Source organism: Hyaena hyaena, unplaced genomic scaffold (genome assembly GCF_003009895.1).
Source record: "Hyaena hyaena isolate Hyena2069 unplaced genomic scaffold, ASM300989v1 scaffold_260, whole genome shotgun sequence".
Taxonomy (NCBI): domain Eukaryota; kingdom Metazoa; phylum Chordata; class Mammalia; order Carnivora; family Hyaenidae; genus Hyaena; species Hyaena hyaena.
The window spans coordinates 2,015,825-2,025,388 of record NW_024080892.1 but is presented as its reverse complement, the minus strand read 5'-3'; the positions used below and the strand labels follow the sequence as shown (position 1 = coordinate 2,025,388).

General features: G+C 34.7%; 1 protein-coding gene and 1 non-coding gene across 2 annotated transcripts in view; one reads left to right on the top strand and one right to left on the bottom strand.

Annotated features, from left to right (window-relative positions):
• Positions 1 to 9,564, top strand: part of TBCA (tubulin folding cofactor A) — a 67,673-nt gene that overhangs the window by 35,259 nt on the left and 22,850 nt on the right. The window lies entirely within an intron of this gene.
• LOC120240743 lies at positions 9,014 to 9,120 on the bottom strand. The gene has a single exon (XR_005530713.1). It is a non-coding gene; the product is annotated as a U6 spliceosomal RNA (small nuclear RNA).

Sequence of the window (9,564 nt, the reverse complement as noted above, 5' to 3'; positions counted from 1 at the left end):
CAACTGAGCCACCCAGGAGCCCCACTATACTGAATTTTAAAACCAGGTTTGCTGGCTGTTAAAATTGTATCATATATAGGTCTATATCAAGTATCACCAAATACTATTTGAGTAAAGACTTAAAAAATATGGCTTGTATGAAAAACATGATTTAAACATGGTGAAGTACAAAATAAATCTACATTTGAAGTGGGCTCTTCAGCGTGTACCAAGTTACTATACATGTATACCTCTAGATAGGAATATAGTATGAAAATTGGTTTCAACTCTTACATATTTTCTGAATGGAAATGATTATTAGTTAATAATTATTTTATCCTTCTTCTCTTATAAGGGGCTTAAATAAGACTTCAGTATCAGTTGTATAAACACAGGAGAAATCTTTGTTTCTTCTTGATCCATTTTGACCTAATGAACAGATCTTAGTACAACAAACTGAAAAACTACATTACATATCAGAGTACCTGTGTATAATGCTCCTAATCCCAAAGTCTTGAGTTTTTCTCTGCGTCCTAGAGCTCTACAACTAAAATATCTCTGATTTAGCTCCCAAATGTTCTCATTAGTAATTCCACAAATAACTTGAGTTAATGGATCACCAAGAATAATTATTGTAGTAAAGTATCATTAAATTGGGCCTATTTTATAATTTGATAAAATTCAGATATTCTAAGTGATGTTAGCTTATTTATGAGAAGTCATAGTTGTGGATCAGCTGAAGTCATTTGCATTAAATGATATTTTCTTTGCTCATTTTGGTTTTGATAACCTGTATTAATTTAGAGTAACTATATAGTTCATCAACTATCTGAATGGTGTAGGCAAGCTGAGCTATCTCACAGAACAGAATGACAGTGTTGGGTATCCTCTGTTAATACTGTAGTTTGTCAGGGTCCTTCTTCAGATGATGCCTCAAATACCTTTTAGGTCTAAATTATGTATAACAAATTTAGAAGTAAATTATGAATAGGAGCACCTAGGTGGCTCAGTCAGCCAAGCATCTAACTTTGGGTAAGGTCGTGATCTCATGGTTTGTGAGTTTGAGCCCTGCATTAGCTGCTTTGGATCCTCTACCCTCCCCCCACCTGTCCCCCACCCTGCACTTAGACTCTCTCTCAAAAATAAATAAGCTTTAAAAATAAAAAAGAAGTAAATTATGAATAATGATAGTTCCAATACCATGCTTCTAATGTAGTAATGTTTACCTACCATGTTTTCAGTTTTCTCCTTTTAACACATCTAAGATTGAAATGGCTAGGGGCGCCTGGGTGGCTTAGTCAGTTAAGCGTCCGACTTTCGCTTAGGTCATGATCTCGCGGTTCGTGGGTTCGAGGCCCGCGTCGGGCTCTGTGCTGACAGCCAGCTCAGAGCCTGGAGCCTGTTTCAGTCTGTGACTCCCTTTCTCTCTGACCCTCTCCTGCTCACACTGTCTCTCTTTCTCACCTAGAAATAAATAAAAACATTAAAAAAAATTTTTTTTAAAGAAATGGCTGGGCTTTGTTTGGTTTGGTTTCTTCTGTAGCTGCATCATACTCTTGGCTCTTATTGAGCTTGCAAGCCAAGGCTACTTTATCTAGTGCTGGTTAGATTCTGATGTTGATAGCTCAAGTTGGGGAAAAGGGTATCATTTTAGAATGGGATATTGATAAGCTTAGTTTTCAACTTGGTTCAGTTAGTTGCTGGTGGGATCTCTAAACAGAGATGTTATTAAGACAGAGATATGGGTCTGGACAGAAGAAAAAAAATCAAGTGTACAGAGAGATTTGTGATTTTTAGGTAATAATTAAAACTGTCAGAGGCTTTTGTATGGAGACGAAGCAGTATGGGAGGCACTATTGCTTTTTTCATACATACTTGAAGCTTTTGAGTATCTTTAGTCTCTTCATTAGTACATACTTTTCAGTCTCACTGATACCTCAACACCTGTAAGGTACAGTTCAGAGAGTAGTGAAATAGTCTGCATTTGTGTTTTTGTATTATTAATTTCTAAGGTTTATTAGTTTATTAGTCCCTGAGATTTATAATATTGCAAAGAAAATGGTGGCATTCATTTTGTATTTGTCATGCATCATTTTAGCTATTTAAAGAATGTCCCATCTTATTTATTAAAATTAAATTATTCAAGTGTATGTTCTCTTTGAGCAGTGAATATAACTTGAACCATCTCCAGTTTAGGAGATTAACTGAAGGGTACTGGGAGATGATAAGGTAACAAATACCATAAGTTAAACATTTAATTTCTTCCATTTAGATATACAAGAAATTGATAACGTGTTGCTTCCAGTGATGAGAACTGAGCTGCTGAGATTAGGGTGTGGGTGGTGGGTTGCCTTTTTACTTTGTACTCTCTTGTGCTATTCATATTTGAACCGTGGAACGATTTTACTTTGGGAACAGATAAAAGAAATGTAAATTTTGAAAATTGCTTTATTGTTTTACTTCAAACGTAAGATGGTATGATATGTTAGTATTGACATTTGAAGTTAGAAGTCATGTTTTCAAATCCTAATTTCACTATTGCCTGGCAAGCTGTCATTAGGTGAGTCATTTCACCTCTTTGAATCACAGTTTCCCATTTGGAAATGGAGATGGCTGCCTGCTTACCTCTCAGGGTAACTGTGGGTCCATTCAGTAAACATACCTATGAGGTTCACACTCTCATGGGTGCTGAGAAGGAAGCATATATTCATTCGTATGGGTATTCACTATCAAATGTAGAAGTAGACAGAATTTCAACCTACTCTGATATTAAGACAATACTGTAACATGTTCTTCCTTCATTTTACAGATCCCCAAAATTTTGACTATACTAATTGGTTGAAATTTGTGGAAATCTCACTTGGGACTTTATAGTGACCTCAAAAGTAGGGAGTCACTAAAACTCACCTAAACCTTACTACATACATTTTACTATATAGAAAATAATACTTATTTAGACCATAAGTATTAAATCATCAGATTCTGATGCCAGACTACAGTTCTTTCTTACTAAGGTACTAATGAGAATTCTTAATCAAGGGGCTAAGCCTAATTTGCAGCCCACTTGCATTTTCCCAGATGAGTAGAGTTTTTTCTTCCTGCATCTCTCTGGTATTTTTGTTCTCGTATCCTTTTGTATTTCTGCTGTGTGCCTGGTGTCTGATTCCTATACCCTTAGTTTTCAAAAGCCTAAAATTCACTCTAACTATAGTCTTTTACTTTAATTTCTATATACTGCTTTCTTCTGGTGTGTTTAGTAGAAAAACGTGTTGCTTTACTTGTTAAGTCATGTATATAACTTCTTTTGTAATCTTGAATATTTTTCCCCTCTTCACTGGGAAAAATACAGATATTAAATTCATTTGATGAAAAGTTATTGAGCTCTCAGTTGTAAGTACATACAGTTTCCCTGGTGCCATATTGTTTCCTTTGCAGCACCATTAAACATCTTACCCCCCATTATAGTTTGTAGACTTTTAATTTTGAACTATCTAATACCCACTCTCCTGTAAGTTATTGTTTAGGGGCATTGATAGTTTACTATTTAATATCCAGTATCCTGTAAATTGTAGAAGTACTTTGTAAATTGAAAATGTGATATTTTTGTGGATATTAGCCTCCAAAAACCATCATGATTATTAAAAATAAGCACAAATTTTTAAAGTTTTATACAGGTTTAGTTTTAAGTGTGAAATACAGACTTTTGCAAAAAAAAGTTACATGGATTATTTGTTAAAACAGTATAAAACATAAAACATAAAAGTATTGTATAGGTAATTTCCTCTTTATCTTTTTCATATTTATTTGTATTTGAGAAGAAAAAATGAGGTATCTCAATTCTGAGTGATTTATCAGTTCAGAATGAACTAATCCAAAGTAAGAAAACATTATTTCATACCTGTAGAACATTCTTCTGCTATTAATGACTGTTTCACTTGAGATGCTTTTAGCTTCAGAGTAATAGAAAATCAAGCTATATATGTGTCTTAAACAGTAAGGATATTCATCATCTCATACAACAAAGAAATTAGAGGAAGCGTGTTTCAGATTTGGTTAATTCAGTAGTTTCATCAGAAATTCAAGTTCTCTAACATTCCAGAGTGACCTGTCCTTTTAGGCTGGATCTCCTCTTGATCCCATAGTACTGTCACAAGTGTCAGGTGTCACAGGTGGTGATGTCTCAGGGAGAAATTGAAATTATATCTACTTATAATGCATTTATGAAGAATGGCAACCTTCTCAGAAGTCCCCAAACAGATGGTCTTTATGTAGCTATGGCCACAAATGGGTCATTTACACATGCCTAAGCTATCACTTGGCAGAGGGTATGATTGGCTTCTTTCTTTTTAAAGGTCATGACCTGCTTGGATGATCATAAACAAAATTAGATTCTGTTGGCAAGAAGTGGCTGTTGGATAGGCAACAAATAGTGCCTGTTGCAGTTGAGCCCATTTTAACTTTTCTTTATGCATTCAAATGCTTAGACACATTTTAAAAAGTTATAATGAGCTCAACTACAACAGGCACAAAAACAGACACATAGATCAGTGGAACAGAAAAGAGCACCCAGAAATGGACCCGCACATGTATGGCCAACTAATCTTTGACAAAGCAATAAAGAGTATCCATTGGGAAAGAGTCTCTTTAGCAAATGGTGCTGAGAAAACTGGGCAGTGACATGGAGAAGTGTGAAACTGGACCTCATTCTTACACATACACAAAATAAATTCAAAATAGATGAAAGACCTAAATGTAAGACAGGAAACCATCAGATTCATAGAGGAGAAAACAGGCAATAACCTCTTTGACCTTGGCTGCAGCAACTTCTTACTAGACACATCTCCCAAAGCAAAGGAAATAAAAGCCAAAATGAACTGTTGGGACCTCATCTAGATAAAAAGCTTTTTGCACAGCACAGGAAACAATCAACAAACCTAAAAGACAACTGATGGAGGGGGAGAAGATATTTGCAAATGACATATCGGATAAAGGGTCAGTATCCAAAATCTATAAAGAACTTATCAAACTCAACACCCAAAAAACAAATAATCCAGTGAAGTAATGGGCAAAAGACATGAATAGATACTTTTCCAAAGAAGACATCCAGATGGCCAACAGACATATGGAAAAATGCTCAATGTCACTCATCATCAGAGAAATACAAATCAAAACCACAATGAGATACCACCTCACACCTGTCAGAATGGCTAACATTAACAACTCAGGAAACGAGATGCTGGCAAGTGTGCAGAGAAAGGGAAATCCTTTTGCATTGTTGGTGGGAATGCAAACTGGTGCAGCCACTCTGGAAAACAGTATGGAGGTTCCTCAAAAAATTAAAAATAGTACTACCCTATGACCTAGCAGTTGCACTGCACTATCCTTACCCAAAGAATACAAAAATGCTGATTCAAAGGAGCACATGCACACCAGTGTTTGTAGTAATGATATCAACAATAGCCGAATTATGGAAAGAGCCCAAATGTCCATTGGCTGATGAATGGATTAAAATGGAAAACTACTTGATGATCAAAAAGAATGAACTCCTGCCATTTGCAACAACATGGATGGAACTAGAGTGTATTATGCTAAGTGAAATAAGTCAATCAGAGAAGGACTAATATCAGATTATTTCACTCATGTGGAATTTAAGAAACACAGCAGATGAATATAGGAGAAGGGAAAGAAAAATAAGATAAAGACAGATAGGCAAACCATAGAGACTCTTAAATACAGAGAACAAACTGAGGGTTGCTGGAGGGGAAGTGTGTGGGCGGATGGGCTAAATGGGTGATAGACTTGTGGGGATGAGCACTGAGTGTTATGTGGAAACTAATTTGACAATAAACTATTTGTAAAAAAATAAATAAATAAATAAATGGGTGATAGATATTAGGGAGGCCATTTGTTGGGATGCACACTGGGTCTTATATGTAAGTGATCAATCACTGGGTTCTACTCCTGAAACCATTACTACACTCTATGTTAACTAACTAGAAATTAAATAAATTTTAAAACAAATTAAAAAGTGTGTAAGTAATAGCTAAGACAGATAACTTTGAAATAAAACAGCTCTGGGACACTTAACAGCTATGAGAACTTGGACAAACTCTGTGAATGGCAGATTAGTTATTACTAAAGTGGGAATAATAATGGTACCTATTTTAAAAGGTTGCTTTGAGGATTAAGTGACATAATGCATGCAGCCCACTTTGACACAATATCTGGCCCATAGTAAATGATCACTATGAACAGCTTTTATCATCCTAGTTTAATTTTAGCTTATCTTAAATGATTCAAGCTTTTGCCTAAATCTGTTCTATATTTTGTGGTATGCCATTGTTGTAACTATCACTTCTTGAGTTGTAACTGTTGAATTTTACCATAGGGCTAGTTTTGGGAAAACCAGATTTGTTGATGGCCGTTGGAAATGCTAAAACGTCAAAAGTCCTTCATCCAACCTAACTGTTTTCAAAAACATTGCTGTGTTTCTTCTGCTTAATTTTCATTAACATTACCATTTTTTATCAAAGTTACATGAAATAATGTAGTTTGTATTTTATTCATTTCTGAAATATTGATCCTGGTTAAGTTCTCATTATCTAAAGACTTTTAAAAACATTGTAGGGAGAGATAATTAACAAGAGACTTTAAAATGGAGATGATATTTAATAGAACTCTAAATGTTTAATGCAATAAAAGCTCTGTTCATAGTAGGCACTTGATAAAAGTTTTTTTTTTTCCTCATGTCTCATACAATAAACATCTCAAAAGCATTATTTGTTTCTTCAGGAACAGAAAAACTTGTTATTAGCTATGTCAGTAGAGGAGAACTGTTTCAATCAAGAAAATGGAAATCATGCTAGGGATCTCAAACAGGGTTTTAATACAGGAAATTGATTACACGGGTGTTCATATAACTTTTATGAAATGCTAAAGTTTAATTGGCTGGTCAAGGGTCATCTTAGTCATCACTTACATCATGGTTTTTATGAGGAAAAAATAGACATTCCTTAGCTTTTAAACAAATATTAAAAACAAATTTAATATTTAGACAAGTGGGGAAAGATATTTTGCTGATAGGTCTATTTTAAAAGTTGAAAATGAATAAATAGGTTATATATCATTTTAAATATATGATTTAAAACGGGGTGGGGAGTGATAGAACATGACTTTTCTTCTGTCTTCTAACTCTTTGTACCTTTCCCTTAGCATCTATTCCAGGGAGGCCTGAGTGTCTCAGTCTGTTTAGCATCTGATTCTAATTTTCAGTTCAGATCATGATCTCACAGTTCGTGGGTTTGAGCCCTGCATCAGGCTCCGTGCTGACAGTGTGTAGCCTACTTGGGATTCTCTCTCTCCCACTCTCTCTGCCCCTCCCATGCTTGCTCTCTCTGTCTCTCTCTCAAAAATAAATAAATTCTAAAAAAGTAAAATTAAAAAATAATCTGTTCCATCCCTCTAATTCTTAAAGATGCTCTTATAAAATTCCACACTAAGATTCTCATTTAGACTTTCTGCATTTTTATAGAAGTAAAAAGTATTCCCTTGGCCTATGTCTTATTTCATCACCTATCCAAATTACTTATTTACTTTTTCAGATCTTAACTCACATAACTTCTTCTCAAAAAGGCCTTCTCTGACCATGCTATTTTAAATTGCAAATCCTTCTTTACTGCTTTTTTTCTTAAAGCACGTATCATGTTCTAGCATGCTATATATTTTGCTTATTTATTTCTTCTATTTCCTCACTAAAAAGTGTTATAGGGCAGAGATTCTTGTAGTTTTGTTTACTAGCTACATCCTTGGTACATAAAATCATGCCTGGCACATGGCAACCCCTCAGTAAATCGTTGCTAAATGAGTCAGTGAATTTTTCCCTTAAAATTACAGTTATAAATCCAGGTTATAAATCATTTTTTTCTGAGAACTTTGAAGGGATTGCTCTGTTGTCTTCTGGTACCTGGTCTTATTAATGTGAAATATAATGTCAATCTCTCTTTTTTCTTCTCTTTAAAAGCTTTCTTTTTCTTGGATCTCTGGAAATTTTCAACAGTGTAAATGAAATACGGTTTTTTTCATTGATTCTAGTTGACACTTATCTTTAACTGTTTTTCTCCATCTGGGAAATTTTATTTAAAAAAAAAATTCTTACGGCAATGAGAAGGAATGAAATCTAGCCATTTGTAGCAACATGGATGGAACTTATGCTGAGTGAAATAAGTCAGGCAGAGAAGGACAGATACCATATGTTTGCATGTATAGGTGGATTAGGAGGAACTTAACGGAGGACCATGGGGGAGGAGAAGGGGAAAAATAGTTGGGGAGAGGGAGGGAGGCAAACCATGAGAGACTCTTGAATGTTGAGAACAAACGGAGGACTGATGGGGGTGGGAGAGAGGGGAAGGGGGGTGATGGGCATGGAGGAGGGCACTTGTGGGGATGAGCACTGGGTGTTATATGGAAATCAACTTGACAATAAACTATTTAAGAAAAAAAAATTCTTATCCTTTTTTCTGTACTATCTACAACTCCCATTATCGTATTTATCTTCTTTTCCCTGGATGTGCCTTTTTCCATATTTTTCTCTTTTTAATTTTATCTCTTTAAGGTTTGATAGGTTTATTGATAGTTAAACAGTGAAATCTGGCATACTATTTTCTTTGACTAAAATGAAATACAACTAGGCTAAAATAAGATAGATTGCTATAATATTTGTATTTTGTTTATTACTAGTAATAATGAATGGCAAAGGTGGCTTATCACATCAGTAGGAAAAGGAAGTATTCTTTTAGTAAATGATCACTGGCTTATTGGAAAAGGATGTGGTCTAATTTCTTATCAGGCACACTATGTATTTTAAATACTATGTAATAAAATATACATCCATAGAATTAGGAGTCAAGATGTTCATTACAGTATTATTTATATTATGGGAATGGCCTCAGTGTCCAAAAAAATAATAATTTTTTAAGCTCTCATACTTTGAAGATGGTATGTAGCCACTAACAACTATGTTTTCTTTTCTTTTTTTTAAAATATGGAACGCTTCACGAATTTGCGTGTCATCCTTGCGCAGGGGCCATGCTAATCTTCTCTGTATCGTTCCAGTTTTCATATATGTGCTGCTGAAGCGAGCACTAACAGCTATGTTTTTCAAAGAATGTTTAGTAATATTGAAAATGATACATTGAGCTTAGCATAAGTTAGAAACTTGTTGAATCATTAATGTTGTATACTGGAAAGTAGTGTAACAATGTGTTTCAACTATACCTCAGTAAAAGAAGATAGAAAATGTTACATTATCCCAATTATTTATTTATAAACACACACATGTAAATTTTTACACATGTGTTTAAAAGAAAAGGACTATGGAAAGTTTAAAAAATGTTAATATAGGAGTGCCTAGGTGGCTTATTAGTTCATTAAGCGTCTACCTCTAGGTTTCTTCTTAGGTCATGATTTCACAGTTCCTGGATTTGAACCCCACATTGGGTTCTGTGCTGACAGCAAGGAACCTGCTTGTCTCTCTCCTTTTCTCTCCCCCATTCCCCTGCTTATACGCACTTTCTCAATATAAATATA